The sequence below is a fragment of the Pristiophorus japonicus genome, unplaced genomic scaffold (genome assembly GCF_044704955.1).
Source record: "Pristiophorus japonicus isolate sPriJap1 unplaced genomic scaffold, sPriJap1.hap1 HAP1_SCAFFOLD_429, whole genome shotgun sequence".
In the NCBI taxonomy this organism is placed as follows: domain Eukaryota; kingdom Metazoa; phylum Chordata; class Chondrichthyes; family Pristiophoridae; genus Pristiophorus; species Pristiophorus japonicus.
This window is the reverse complement of record NW_027254190.1, coordinates 360398-374214: the sequence shown is the minus strand read 5'-3', so window position 1 is coordinate 374214 and position 13817 is coordinate 360398. Positions and strand designations below refer to the sequence as shown.

The 13817-nt window shown below is 49.3% G+C and overlaps 10 non-coding genes across 10 annotated transcripts; all 10 read right to left on the bottom strand.

The window, feature by feature from the left end:
* Positions 1–104: 104 nt before the first annotated feature.
* trnay-gua (transfer RNA tyrosine (anticodon GUA)) lies at positions 105–196 on the bottom strand. The gene is given in 2 exon segments: positions 105–140; positions 160–196. It is a non-coding gene; the product is annotated as a tRNA-Tyr (tRNA).
* Positions 197–1515: 1319 nt separating this feature from the next.
* Positions 1516–1607, bottom strand: trnay-gua (transfer RNA tyrosine (anticodon GUA)). The gene is given in 2 exon segments: positions 1516–1551; positions 1571–1607. It is a non-coding gene; the product is annotated as a tRNA-Tyr (tRNA).
* Positions 1608–2927: 1320 nt separating this feature from the next.
* trnay-gua (transfer RNA tyrosine (anticodon GUA)) lies at positions 2928–3019 on the bottom strand. Its single transcript is given in 2 exon segments — positions 2928–2963; positions 2983–3019. It is a non-coding gene; the product is annotated as a tRNA-Tyr (tRNA).
* A 1319-nt stretch (positions 3020–4338) lies between these two features.
* trnay-gua (transfer RNA tyrosine (anticodon GUA)) lies at positions 4339–4430 on the bottom strand. Its single transcript is given in 2 exon segments — positions 4339–4374; positions 4394–4430. It is a non-coding gene; the product is annotated as a tRNA-Tyr (tRNA).
* Positions 4431–5750: 1320 nt separating this feature from the next.
* trnay-gua (transfer RNA tyrosine (anticodon GUA)) lies at positions 5751–5842 on the bottom strand. Its single transcript is given in 2 exon segments — positions 5751–5786; positions 5806–5842. It is a non-coding gene; the product is annotated as a tRNA-Tyr (tRNA).
* Positions 5843–7161: 1319 nt separating this feature from the next.
* Positions 7162–7253, bottom strand: trnay-gua (transfer RNA tyrosine (anticodon GUA)). The gene is given in 2 exon segments: positions 7162–7197; positions 7217–7253. It is a non-coding gene; the product is annotated as a tRNA-Tyr (tRNA).
* A 1320-nt stretch (positions 7254–8573) lies between these two features.
* trnay-gua (transfer RNA tyrosine (anticodon GUA)) lies at positions 8574–8665 on the bottom strand. The gene is given in 2 exon segments: positions 8574–8609; positions 8629–8665. It is a non-coding gene; the product is annotated as a tRNA-Tyr (tRNA).
* A 1319-nt stretch (positions 8666–9984) lies between these two features.
* Positions 9985–10076, bottom strand: trnay-gua (transfer RNA tyrosine (anticodon GUA)). Its single transcript is given in 2 exon segments — positions 9985–10020; positions 10040–10076. It is a non-coding gene; the product is annotated as a tRNA-Tyr (tRNA).
* A 1331-nt stretch (positions 10077–11407) lies between these two features.
* On the bottom strand, positions 11408–11499 carry trnay-gua (transfer RNA tyrosine (anticodon GUA)). The gene is given in 2 exon segments: positions 11408–11443; positions 11463–11499. It is a non-coding gene; the product is annotated as a tRNA-Tyr (tRNA).
* Positions 11500–12818: 1319 nt separating this feature from the next.
* trnay-gua (transfer RNA tyrosine (anticodon GUA)) lies at positions 12819–12910 on the bottom strand. Its single transcript is given in 2 exon segments — positions 12819–12854; positions 12874–12910. It is a non-coding gene; the product is annotated as a tRNA-Tyr (tRNA).
* Positions 12911–13817: the final 907 nt, after the last annotated feature.

The window sequence follows — 13817 nt, the reverse complement described above, 5'->3', positions numbered from 1 at the left end:
AGACGAGAAAAGTGGTGTCCTGCTCCTTCGTGGCAACATGATGCACCATAAAGTGATGAGAACTGGTTTGAGCGAATTGCTGCTTAATCCAAAAGTACACTCGCTCCTTCGAGCCGGAATTGAACCAGCGACCTAAGGATGACTTTGCTGAGTATTCCACTACAGTCCTCCGCTCTACCAACTGAGCTATCGAAGGGAAGCGCCAAAGATTTTTCTGTGCGATGATTGTTTTCCGTGAGCATGTTGACGCATCTGGACTCATGGCGTGGCCTGTGCGTCTTCAGTACCAGCCCATGCTGCAGCGCGGTGGGACTGTCAACCGCCAGCGACTCTTTACAGCCTGGAAAACGCGTGTGACTAACAATCACAAGAGTGTAGCTTTGACTTCTTATCAGGCTCGCAGATTTTTTGCAAGCTGCGCATTCTGAATTTAAAGACCTTGAAAGCTGCCCGACTTGGTCGTGCTGCCTGGCCGCTTGCATGGCAAGTGCCTTCTTCGCGCAGCAGGCAGCATATCAGTCTGCTCAATCGAAGGTCCTGAGTCAAATGCTCAGAAAAGCAATCAATGCTCGCAAGTCGTTCTTTTGGCTTCTCTCGCCTCATATATCCATCTTTGCAAAAATCAAGACGTCTTGCTTATGACATGGCAGAAAAAGGTTTGCTGTGCTTTGACCCATCTGGCATGAACTCAGTGACACGTGAGACCACATTTCTTTCTGGAGAATTGCTCTGAGCCAAAAGCAGTGTGGAGAATGCAGGCATCGATCCCACTACCTCTCACATGCTAAGCGAGCGCTCTACCATTTGAGCTAATTCCCCAGTAGTTTCTTGCAGGTTGCCCTCATTTGCTTCACAGTCGCCTTTTCGCACTCGTCTCCAAGCTGCTCCACGACCATCAGAGAACTGGCCCACTCCTTGTATCCAATCGACATTGCGGAGCAGCAGCGAGCGAGCAACAGCAGGACGCGAAGCCACAGTAACGAAGAAAGAAGCCGAGAAGAGCACGAGACCGTGGAAGGGAAGCGAGGTGACCGGAAAGTAGCGGCCGCCCTGTGTGTGAGGGAGCAGGCGACAGCGCTGTCTGACTGATAGCCAACTTGTTTTGCCTGAAAGGGAGTGCTGAGTGCTTTGAAGTGTTGCTGCTCTGCAGTACTACAATGTATCCCATATTGTACCGAATTGTACTTGAACTGAAAAGCAAGGAAATGTATCGAACGGAACTGCCGTCAGCACCCAAATGTAGTGTATGGGATTGCTGACCGCAGCTAAATGTACTGAACTGCTTTTGAATGGACTGTACAAATTTTTATATGCAAATTTTGAAATTTAAAAAAACTCTGTGCTGGTGAGCAGACACAAATGCTCAAGAATAACAGCTGTGTGAAGGTGGATGCAGAGTGCATTCAGGTTTGAGACGAGAAAAGTGTGTCCTGCTCCTTCGTGGCAACATGATGCACCATAAAGTGATGAGAACTGGTTTGAGCGAATTGCTGCTTAATCCAAAAGTACACTCGCTCCTTCGAGCCGGAATTGAACCAGCGACCTAAGGATGACTTTGCTGAGTATTCCACTACAGTCCTCCGCTCTACCAACTGAGCTATCGAAGGGAAGCGCCAAAGATTTTTCTGTGCGATGATTGTTTTCCGTGAGCATGTTGACGCATCTGGACTCGTGGCGTGGCCTGTGCGTCTTCAGTACCAGCCCATGCTGCAGCGCGGTGGGACTGTCAACCGCCAGCGACTCTTTACAGCCTGGAAAACGCGTGTGACTAACAATCACAAGAGTGTAGCTTTGACTTCTTATCAGGCTCGCAGATTTTTTGCAAGCTGCGCATTCTGAATTTAAAGACCTTGCAAGCTGCCCGACTTGGTCGTGCTGCCTGGCCGCTTGCATGGCAAGTGCCTTCTTCGCGCAGCAGGCAGCATATCAGTCTGCTCAATCGAAGGTCCTGAGGCAAATGCTCAGAAAAGCAATCAATGCTCGCAAGTCGTTCTTTTGGCTTCTCTCGCCTCATATATCCATCTTTGCAAAAATCAAGACGTCTTGCTTATGACATGGCAGAAAAAGGTTTGCTGTGCTTTGACCCATCTGGCATGAACTCAGTGACACGTGAGACCACATTTCTTTCTGGAGAATTGCTCTGAGCCAAAAGCAGAGTGGAGAATGCAGGCATCGATCCCGCTATCTCTCACATGCTAAGCGAGCGCTCTACCATTTGAGCTAATTCCCCAGTAGCTACTTGCAGGTTGCCCTCATTTGCTTCACAGTCGCCTTTTCGCACTCGTCTCCAAGCTGCTCCACGACCATCAGAGAACTGGCCCACTCCTTTTATCCAATCGACATTGCGGAGCAGCAGCGAGCGAGCAACAGCAGGACGCGAAGCCACAGTAACGAAGAAAGAAGCCGAGAAGAGCACGAGACCGTGGAAGGGAAGCGAGGTGACCGGAAAGTAGCGGCCGCCCTGTGTGTGAGGGAGCAGGCGACAGCGCTGTCTGACTGATAGCCAACTTGTTTTGCCTGAAAGGGAGTGCTGAGTGCTTTGAAGTGTTGCTGCTCTGCAGTACTACAATGTATCCCATATTGTACCGAATTGTACTTGAACTGAAAAGCAAGGAAATGTATCGAACGGAACTGCCGTCAGCACCCAAATGTAGTGTATGGGATTGCTGACCGCAGCTAAATGTACTGAACTGCTTTTGAATGGACTGTACAAATTTTTATATGCAAATTTTGAAATTTAAAAAAACTCTGTGCTGGTGAGCAGACACAAATGCTCAAGCATAACAGCTGTGTGAAGGTGGATGCAGAGTGCATTCAGGTTTGAGACGAGAAAAGTGGTGTCCTGCTCCTTCGTGGCAACATGATGCACCATAAAGTGATGAGAACTGGTTTGAGCGAATTGCTGCTTAATCCAAAAGTACACTCGCTCCTTCGAGCCGGAATTGAACCAGCGACCTAAGGATGACTTTGCTGAGTATTCCACTACAGTCCTCCGCTCTACCAACTGAGCTATCGAAGGGAAGCGCCAAAGATTTTTCTGTGCGATGATTGTTTTCCGTGAGCATGTTGACGCATCTGGACTCATGGCGTGGCCTGTGCGTCTTCAGTACCAGCCCATGCTGCAGCGCGGTGGGACTGTCAACCGCCAGCGACTCTTTACAGCCTGGAAAACGCGTGTGACTAACAATCACAAGAGTGTAGCTTTGACTTCTTATCAGGCTCGCAGATTTTTTGCAAGCTGCGCATTCTGAATTTAAAGACCTTGAAAGCTGCCCGACTTGGTCGTGCTGCCTGGCCGCTTGCATGGCAAGTGCCTTCTTCGCGCAGCAGGCAGCATATCAGTCTGCTCAATCGAAGGTCCTGAGTCAAATGCTCAGAAAAGCAATCAATGCTCGCAAGTCGTTCTTTTGGCTTCTCTCGCCTCATATATCCATCTTTGCAAAAATCAAGACGTCTTGCTTATGACATGGCAGAAAAAGGTTTGCTGTGCTTTGACCCATCTGGCATGAACTCAGTGACACGTGAGACCACATTTCTTTCTGGAGAATTGCTCTGAGCCAAAAGCAGTGTGGAGAATGCAGGCATCGATCCCACTACCTCTCACATGCTAAGCGAGCGCTCTACCATTTGAGCTAATTCCCCAGTAGTTTCTTGCAGGTTGCCCTCATTTGCTTCACAGTCGCCTTTTCGCACTCGTCTCCAAGCTGCTCCACGACCATCAGAGAACTGGCCCACTCCTTGTATCCAATCGACATTGCGGAGCAGCAGCGAGCGAGCAACAGCAGGACGCGAAGCCACAGTAACGAAGAAAGAAGCCGAGAAGAGCACGAGACCGTGGAAGGGAAGCGAGGTGACCGGAAAGTAGCGGCCGCCCTGTGTGTGAGGGAGCAGGCGACAGCGCTGTCTGACTGATAGCCAACTTGTTTTGCCTGAAAGGGAGTGCTGAGTGCTTTGAAGTGTTGCTGCTCTGCAGTACTACAATGTATCCCATATTGTACCGAATTGTACTTGAACTGAAAAGCAAGGAAATGTATCGAACGGAACTGCCGTCAGCACCCAAATGTAGTGTATGGGATTGCTGACCGCAGCTAAATGTACTGAACTGCTTTTGAATGGACTGTACAAATTTTTATATGCAAATTTTGAAATTTAAAAAAACTCTGTGCTGGTGAGCAGACACAAATGCTCAAGAATAACAGCTGTGTGAAGGTGGATGCAGAGTGCATTCAGGTTTGAGACGAGAAAAGTGTGTCCTGCTCCTTCGTGGCAACATGATGCACCATAAAGTGATGAGAACTGGTTTGAGCGAATTGCTGCTTAATCCAAAAGTACACTCGCTCCTTCGAGCCGGAATTGAACCAGCGACCTAAGGATGACTTTGCTGAGTATTCCACTACAGTCCTCCGCTCTACCAACTGAGCTATCGAAGGGAAGCGCCAAAGATTTTTCTGTGCGATGATTGTTTTCCGTGAGCATGTTGACGCATCTGGACTCGTGGCGTGGCCTGTGCGTCTTCAGTACCAGCCCATGCTGCAGCGCGGTGGGACTGTCAACCGCCAGCGACTCTTTACAGCCTGGAAAACGCGTGTGACTAACAATCACAAGAGTGTAGCTTTGACTTCTTATCAGGCTCGCAGATTTTTTGCAAGCTGCGCATTCTGAATTTAAAGACCTTGCAAGCTGCCCGACTTGGTCGTGCTGCCTGGCCGCTTGCATGGCAAGTGCCTTCTTCGCGCAGCAGGCAGCATATCAGTCTGCTCAATCGAAGGTCCTGAGGCAAATGCTCAGAAAAGCAATCAATGCTCGCAAGTCGTTCTTTTGGCTTCTCTCGCCTCATATATCCATCTTTGCAAAAATCAAGACGTCTTGCTTATGACATGGCAGAAAAAGGTTTGCTGTGCTTTGACCCATCTGGCATGAACTCAGTGACACGTGAGACCACATTTCTTTCTGGAGAATTGCTCTGAGCCAAAAGCAGAGTGGAGAATGCAGGCATCGATCCCGCTATCTCTCACATGCTAAGCGAGCGCTCTACCATTTGAGCTAATTCCCCAGTAGCTACTTGCAGGTTGCCCTCATTTGCTTCACAGTCGCCTTTTCGCACTCGTCTCCAAGCTGCTCCACGACCATCAGAGAACTGGCCCACTCCTTTTATCCAATCGACATTGCGGAGCAGCAGCGAGCGAGCAACAGCAGGACGCGAAGCCACAGTAACGAAGAAAGAAGCCGAGAAGAGCACGAGACCGTGGAAGGGAAGCGAGGTGACCGGAAAGTAGCGGCCGCCCTGTGTGTGAGGGAGCAGGCGACAGCGCTGTCTGACTGATAGCCAACTTGTTTTGCCTGAAAGGGAGTGCTGAGTGCTTTGAAGTGTTGCTGCTCTGCAGTACTACAATGTATCCCATATTGTACCGAATTGTACTTGAACTGAAAAGCAAGGAAATGTATCGAACGGAACTGCCGTCAGCACCCAAATGTAGTGTATGGGATTGCTGACCGCAGCTAAATGTACTGAACTGCTTTTGAATGGACTGTACAAATTTTTATATGCAAATTTTGAAATTTAAAAAAACTCTGTGCTGGTGAGCAGACACAAATGCTCAAGCATAACAGCTGTGTGAAGGTGGATGCAGAGTGCATTCAGGTTTGAGACGAGAAAAGTGGTGTCCTGCTCCTTCGTGGCAACATGATGCACCATAAAGTGATGAGAACTGGTTTGAGCGAATTGCTGCTTAATCCAAAAGTACACTCGCTCCTTCGAGCCGGAATTGAACCAGCGACCTAAGGATGACTTTGCTGAGTATTCCACTACAGTCCTCCGCTCTACCAACTGAGCTATCGAAAGGAAGCGCCAAAGATTTTTCTGTGCGATGATTGTTTTCCGTGAGCATGTTGACGCATCTGGACTCGTGGCATGGCCTGTGCGTCTTCAGTACCAGCCCATGCTGCAGCGCGGTGGGACTGTCAACCGCCAGCTACTCTTTACAGCCTGGAAAACGCGTGTGACTAACAATCACAAGAGTGTAGCTTTGACTTCTTATCAGGCTCGCAGATTTTTTGCAAGCTGCGCATTCTGAATTTAAAGACCTTGCAAGCTGCCCGACTTGGTCGTGCTGCCTGGCCGCTTGCATGGCAAGTGCCTTCTTCGCGCAGCAGGCAGCATATCAGTCTGCTCAATCGAAGGTCCTGAGTCAAATGCTCAGAAAAGCAATCAATGCTCGCAAGTCGTTCTTTTGGCTTCTCTCGCCTCATATATCCATCTTTGCAAAAATCAAGACGTCTTGCTTATGACATGGCAGAAAAAGGTTTGCTGTGCTTTGACCCATCTGGCATGAACTCAGTGACACGTGAGACCACATTTCTTTCTGGAGAATTGCTCTGAGCCAAAAGCAGAGTGGAGAATGCAGGCATCGATCCCGCTACCTCTCACATGCTAAGCGAGCGCTCTACCATTTGAGCTAATTCCCCAGTAGCTTCTTGCAGGTTGACCTCATTTGCTTCACAGTCGCCTTTTCGCACTCGTCTCCAAGCTGCTCCACGACCATCAGAGAACTGGCCCACTCCTTGTATCCAATCGACATTGCGGAGCAGCAGCGAGCGAGCAACAGCAGGACGCGAAGCCACAGTAACGAAGAAAGAAGCCGAGAAGAGCACGAGACCGTGGAAGGGAAGCGAGGTGACCGGAAAGTAGCGGCCGCCCTGTGTGTGAGGGAGCAGGCGACAGCGCTGTCTGACTGATAGCCAACTTGTTTTGCCTGAAAGGGAGTGCTGAGTGCTTTGAAGTGTTGCTGCTCTGCAGTACTACAATGTATCCCATATTGTACCGAATTGTACTTGAACTGAAAAGCAAGGAAATGTATCGAACGGAACTGCCGTCAGCACCCAAATGTAGTGTATGGGATTGCTGACCGCAGCTAAATGTACTGAACTGCTTTTGAATGGACTGTACAAATTTTTATATGCAAATTTTGAAATTTAAAAAAACTCTGTGCTGGTGAGCAGACACAAATGCTCAAGAATAACAGCTGTGTGAAGGTGGATGCAGAGTGCATTCAGGTTTGAGACGAGAAAAGTGTGTCCTGCTCCTTCGTGGCAACATGATGCACCATAAAGTGATGAGAACTGGTTTGAGCGAATTGCTGCTTAATCCAAAAGTACACTCGCTCCTTCGAGCCGGAATTGAACCAGCGACCTAAGGATGACTTTGCTGAGTATTCCACTACAGTCCTCCGCTCTACCAACTGAGCTATCGAAGGGAAGCGCCAAAGATTTTTCTGTGCGATGATTGTTTTCCGTGAGCATGTTGACGCATCTGGACTCGTGGCGTGGCCTGTGCGTCTTCAGTACCAGCCCATGCTGCAGCGCGGTGGGACTGTCAACCGCCAGCGACTCTTTACAGCCTGGAAAACGCGTGTGACTAACAATCACAAGAGTGTAGCTTTGACTTCTTATCAGGCTCGCAGATTTTTTGCAAGCTGCGCATTCTGAATTTAAAGACCTTGCAAGCTGCCCGACTTGGTCGTGCTGCCTGGCCGCTTGCATGGCAAGTGCCTTCTTCGCGCAGCAGGCAGCATATCAGTCTGCTCAATCGAAGGTCCTGAGGCAAATGCTCAGAAAAGCAATCAATGCTCGCAAGTCGTTCTTTTGGCTTCTCTCGCCTCATATATCCATCTTTGCAAAAATCAAGACGTCTTGCTTATGACATGGCAGAAAAAGGTTTGCTGTGCTTTGACCCATCTGGCATGAACTCAGTGACACGTGAGACCACATTTCTTTCTGGAGAATTGCTCTGAGCCAAAAGCAGAGTGGAGAATGCAGGCATCGATCCCGCTATCTCTCACATGCTAAGCGAGCGCTCTACCATTTGAGCTAATTCCCCAGTAGCTACTTGCAGGTTGCCCTCATTTGCTTCACAGTCGCCTTTTCGCACTCGTCTCCAAGCTGCTCCACGACCATCAGAGAACTGGCCCACTCCTTTTATCCAATCGACATTGCGGAGCAGCAGCGAGCGAGCAACAGCAGGACGCGAAGCCACAGTAACGAAGAAAGAAGCCGAGAAGAGCACGAGACCGTGGAAGGGAAGCGAGGTGACCGGAAAGTAGCGGCCGCCCTGTGTGTGAGGGAGCAGGCGACAGCGCTGTCTGACTGATAGCCAACTTGTTTTGCCTGAAAGGGAGTGCTGAGTGCTTTGAAGTGTTGCTGCTCTGCAGTACTACAATGTATCCCATATTGTACCGAATTGTACTTGAACTGAAAAGCAAGGAAATGTATCGAACGGAACTGCCGTCAGCACCCAAATGTAGTGTATGGGATTGCTGACCGCAGCTAAATGTACTGAACTGCTTTTGAATGGACTGTACAAATTTTTATATGCAAATTTTGAAATTTAAAAAAACTCTGTGCTGGTGAGCAGACACAAATGCTCAAGCATAACAGCTGTGTGAAGGTGGATGCAGAGTGCATTCAGGTTTGAGACGAGAAAAGTGGTGTCCTGCTCCTTCGTGGCAACATGATGCACCATAAAGTGATGAGAACTGGTTTGAGCGAATTGCTGCTTAATCCAAAAGTACACTCGCTCCTTCGAGCCGGAATTGAACCAGCGACCTAAGGATGACTTTGCTGAGTATTCCACTACAGTCCTCCGCTCTACCAACTGAGCTATCGAAAGGAAGCGCCAAAGATTTTTCTGTGCGATGATTGTTTTCCGTGAGCATGTTGACGCATCTGGACTCGTGGCATGGCCTGTGCGTCTTCAGTACCAGCCCATGCTGCAGCGCGGTGGGACTGTCAACCGCCAGCTACTCTTTACAGCCTGGAAAACGCGTGTGACTAACAATCACAAGAGTGTAGCTTTGACTTCTTATCAGGCTCGCAGATTTTTTGCAAGCTGCGCATTCTGAATTTAAAGACCTTGCAAGCTGCCCGACTTGGTCGTGCTGCCTGGCCGCTTGCATGGCAAGTGCCTTCTTCGCGCAGCAGGCAGCATATCAGTCTGCTCAATCGAAGGTCCTGAGTCAAATGCTCAGAAAAGCAATCAATGCTCGCAAGTCGTTCTTTTGGCTTCTCTCGCCTCATATATCCATCTTTGCAAAAATCAAGACGTCTTGCTTATGACATGGCAGAAAAAGGTTTGCTGTGCTTTGACCCATCTGGCATGAACTCAGTGACACGTGAGACCACATTTCTTTCTGGAGAATTGCTCTGAGCCAAAAGCAGAGTGGAGAATGCAGGCATCGATCCCGCTACCTCTCACATGCTAAGCGAGCGCTCTACCATTTGAGCTAATTCCCCAGTAGCTTCTTGCAGGTTGACCTCATTTGCTTCACAGTCGCCTTTTCGCACTCGTCTCCAAGCTGCTCCACGACCATCAGAGAACTGGCCCACTCCTTGTATCCAATCGACATTGCGGAGCAGCAGCGAGCGAGCAACAGCAGGACGCGAAGCCACAGTAACGAAGAAAGAAGCCGAGAAGAGCACGAGACCGTGGAAGGGAAGCGAGGTGACCGGAAAGTAGCGGCCGCCCTGTGTGTGAGGGAGCAGGCGACAGCGCTGTCTGACTGATAGCCAACTTGTTTTGCCTGAAAGGGAGTGCTGAGTGCTTTGAAGTGTTGCTGCTCTGCAGTACTACAATGTATCCCATATTGTACCGAATTGTACTTGAACTGAAAAGCAAGGAAATGTATCGAACGGAACTGCCGTCAGCACCCAAATGTAGTGTATGGGATTGCTGACCGCAGCTAAATGTACTGAACTGCTTTTGAATGGACTGTACAAATTTTTATATGCAAATTTTGAAATTTAAAAAAACTCTGTGCTGGTGAGCAGACACAAATGCTCAAGAATAACAGCTGTGTGAAGGTGGATGCAGAGTGCATTCAGGTTTGAGACGAGAAAAGTGTGTCCTGCTCCTTCGTGGCAACATGATGCACCATAAAGTGATGAGAACTGGTTTGAGCGAATTGCTGCTTAATCCAAAAGTACACTCGCTCCTTCGAGCCGGAATTGAACCAGCGACCTAAGGATGACTTTGCTGAGTATTCCACTACAGTCCTCCGCTCTACCAACTGAGCTATCGAAGGGAAGCGCCAAAGATTTTTCTGTGCGATGATTGTTTTCCGTGAGCATGTTGACGCATCTGGACTCGTGGCGTGGCCTGTGCGTCTTCAGTACCAGCCCATGCTGCAGCGCGGTGGGACTGTCAACCGCCAGCGACTCTTTACAGCCTGGAAAACGCGTGTGACTAACAATCACAAGAGTGTAGCTTTGACTTCTTATCAGGCTCGCAGATTTTTTGCAAGCTGCGCATTCTGAATTTAAAGACCTTGCAAGCTGCCCGACTTGGTCGTGCTGCCTGGCCGCTTGCATGGCAAGTGCCTTCTTCGCGCAGCAGGCAGCATATCAGTCTGCTCAATCGAAGGTCCTGAGTCAAATGCTCAGAAACGCAATCAATGCTCGCAAGTCGTTCTTTTTGCTTCTCTCGCCTCATATATCCATCTTTGCAAAAATCAAGACGGATTGCTTATGACATGGCAGAAAAAGGTTTGCTGTGCTTTGACCCATCTGGCATGAACTTAGTGACACGTGAGACCACATTTCTTTCTGGAGAATTGCTCTGAGCCAAAAGCAGAGTGGAGAATGCAGGCATCGATCCCACTACCTCTCACATGCTAAGCGAGCGCTCTACCATTTGAGCTAATTCCCCAGTAGCTTCTTGCAGGTTGCCCTCATTTGCTTCACAGTCGCCTTTTCGCACTCGTCTCCAAGCTGCTCCACGACCATCAGAGAACTGGCCCACTCCTTGTATCCAATCGACATTGCGGAGCAGCAGCGAGCGAGCAACAGCAGGACGCGAAGCCACAGTAACGAAGAAAGAAGCCGAGAAGAGCACGAGACCGTGGAAGGGAAGCGAGGTGACCGGAAAGTAGCGGCCGCCCTGTGTGTGAGGGAGCAGGCGACAGCGCTGTCTGACTGATAGCCAACTTGTTTTGCCTGAAAGGGAGTGCTGAGTGCTTTGAAGTGTTGCTGCTCTGCAGTTTGTTGAATGTACTACAATGTATCCCATATTGTACCGAATTGTACTTGAACTGAAAAGCAAGGAAATGTATCGAACGGAACTGCCGTCAGCACCCAAATGTAGTGTATGGGATTGCTGACCGCAGCTAAATGTACTGAACTGCTTTTGAATGGACTGCACAAATTTTTATATGCAAATTTTGAAATTTAAAAAAACTCTGTGCTGGTGAGCAGACACAAATGCTCAAGCATAACAGCTGTGTGAAGGTGGATGCAGAGTGCATTCAGGTTTGAGACGAGAAAAGTGGTGTCCTGCTCCTTCGTGGCAACATGATGCACCATAAAGTGATGAGAACTGGTTTGAGCGAATTGCTGCTTAATCCAAAAGTACACTCGCTCCTTCGAGCCGGAATTGAACCAGCGACCTAAGGATGACTTTGCTGAGTATTCCACTACAGTCCTCCGCTCTACCAACTGAGCTATCGAAAGGAAGCGCCAACGATTTTTCTGTGCGATGATTGTTTTCCGTGAGCATGTTGACGCATCTGGACTCGTGGCGTGGCCTGTGCGTCTTCAGTACCAGCCCATGCTGCAGCGCGGTGGGACTGTGAACCGCCAGCTACTCTTTACAGCCTGGAAAACGCGTGTGACTAACAATCACAAGAGTGTAGCTTTGACTTCTTATCAGGCTCGCAGATTTTTTGCAAGCTGCGCATTCTGAATTTAAAGACCTTGCAAGCTGCCCGACTTGGTCGTGCTGCCTGGCCGCTTGCATGGCAAGTGCCTTCTTCGCGCAGCAGGCAGCATATCAGTCTGCTCAATCGAAGGTCCTGAGTCAAATGCTCAGAAAAGCAATCAATGCTCGCAAGTCGTTCTTTTGGCTTCTCTTGCCTCATATATCCATCTTTGCAAAAATCAAGACGTCTTGCTTATGACATGGCAGAAAAAGGTTTGCTGTGCTTTGACCCATCTGGCATGAACTCAGTGACACGTGAGACCACATTTCTTTCTGGAGAATTGCTCTGAGCCAAAAGCAGTGTGGAGAATGCAGGCATCGATCCCACTACCTCTCACATGCTAAGCGAGCGCTCTACCATTTGAGCTAATTCCCCAGTAGTTTCTTGCAGGTTGCCCTCATTTGCTTCACAGTCGCCTTTTCGCACTCGTCTCCAAGCTGCTCCACGACCATCAGAGAACTGGCCCACTCCTTGTATCCAATCGACATTGCGGAGCAGCAGCGAGCGAGCAACAGCAGGACGCGAAGCCACAGTAACGAAGAAAGAAGCCGAGAAGAGCACGAGACCGTGGAAGGGAAGCGAGGTGACCGGAAAGTAGCGGCCGCCCTGTGTGTGAGGGAGCAGGCGACAGCGCTGTCTGACTGATAGCCAACTTGTTTTGCCTGAAAGGGAGTGCTGAGTGCTTTGAAGTGTTGCTGCTCTGCAGTACTACAATGTATCCCATATTGTACCGAATTGTACTTGAACTGAAAAGCAAGGAAATGTATCGAACGGAACTGCCGTCAGCACCCAAATGTAGTGTATGGGATTGCTGACCGCAGCTAAATGTACTGAACTGCTTTTGAATGGACTGTACAAATTTTTATATGCAAATTTTGAAATTTAAAAAAACTCTGTGCTGGTGAGCAGACACAAATGCTCAAGAATAACAGCTGTGTGAAGGTGGATGCAGAGTGCATTCAGGTTTGAGACGAGAAAAGTGTGTCCTGCTCCTTCGTGGCAACATGATGCACCATAAAGTGATGAGAACTGGTTTGAGCGAATTGCTGCTTAATCCAAAAGTACACTCGCTCCTTCGAGCCGGAATTGAACCAGCGACCTAAGGATGACTTTGCTGAGTATTTCACTACAGTCCTCCGCTCTACCAACTGAGCTATCGAAGGGAAGCGCCAAAGATTTTTCTGTGCGATGATTGTTTTCCGTGAGCATGTTGACGCATCTGGACTCGTGGCGTGGCCTGTGCGTCTTCAGTACCAGCCCATGCTGCAGCGCGGTGGGACTGTCAACCGCCAGCGACTCTTTACAGCCTGGAAAACGCGTGTGACTAACAATCACAAGAGTGTAGCTTTGACTTCTTATCAGGCTCGCAGATTTTTTGCAAGCTGCGCATTCTGAATTTAAAGACCTTGCAAGCTGCCCGACTTGGTCGTGCTGCCTGGCCGCTTGCATGGCAAGTGCCTTCTTCGCGCAGCAGGCAGCATATCAGTCTGCTCAATCGAAGGTCCTGAGTCAAATGCTCAGAAAAGCAATCAATGCTCGCAAGTCGTTCTTTTGGCTTCTCTCGCCTCATATATCCATCTTTGCAAAAATCAAGACGTCTTGCTTATGACATGGCAGAAAAAGGTTTGCTGTGCTTTGACCCATCTGGCATGAACTCAGTGACACGTGAGACCACATTTCTTTCTGGAGAATTGCTCTGAGCCAAAAGCAGAGTGGAGAATGCAGGCATCGATCCCACTACCTCTCACATGCTAAGCGAGCGCTCTACCATTTGAGCTAATTCCCCAGTAGCTTCTTGCAGGTTGCCCTCATTTGCTTCACAGTCGCCTTTTCGCACTCGTCTCCAAGCTGCTCCACGACCATCAGAGAACTGGCCCACTCCTTGTATCCAATCGACATTGCGGAGCAGCAGCGAGCGAGCAACAGCAGGACGCGAAGCCACAGTAACGAAGAAAGAAGCCGAGAAGAGCACGAGACCGTGGAAGGGAAGCGAGGTGACCGGAAAGTAGCGGCCGCCCTGTGTGTGAGGGAGCAGGCGACAGCGCTGTCTGACTGATAGCCAACTTGTTT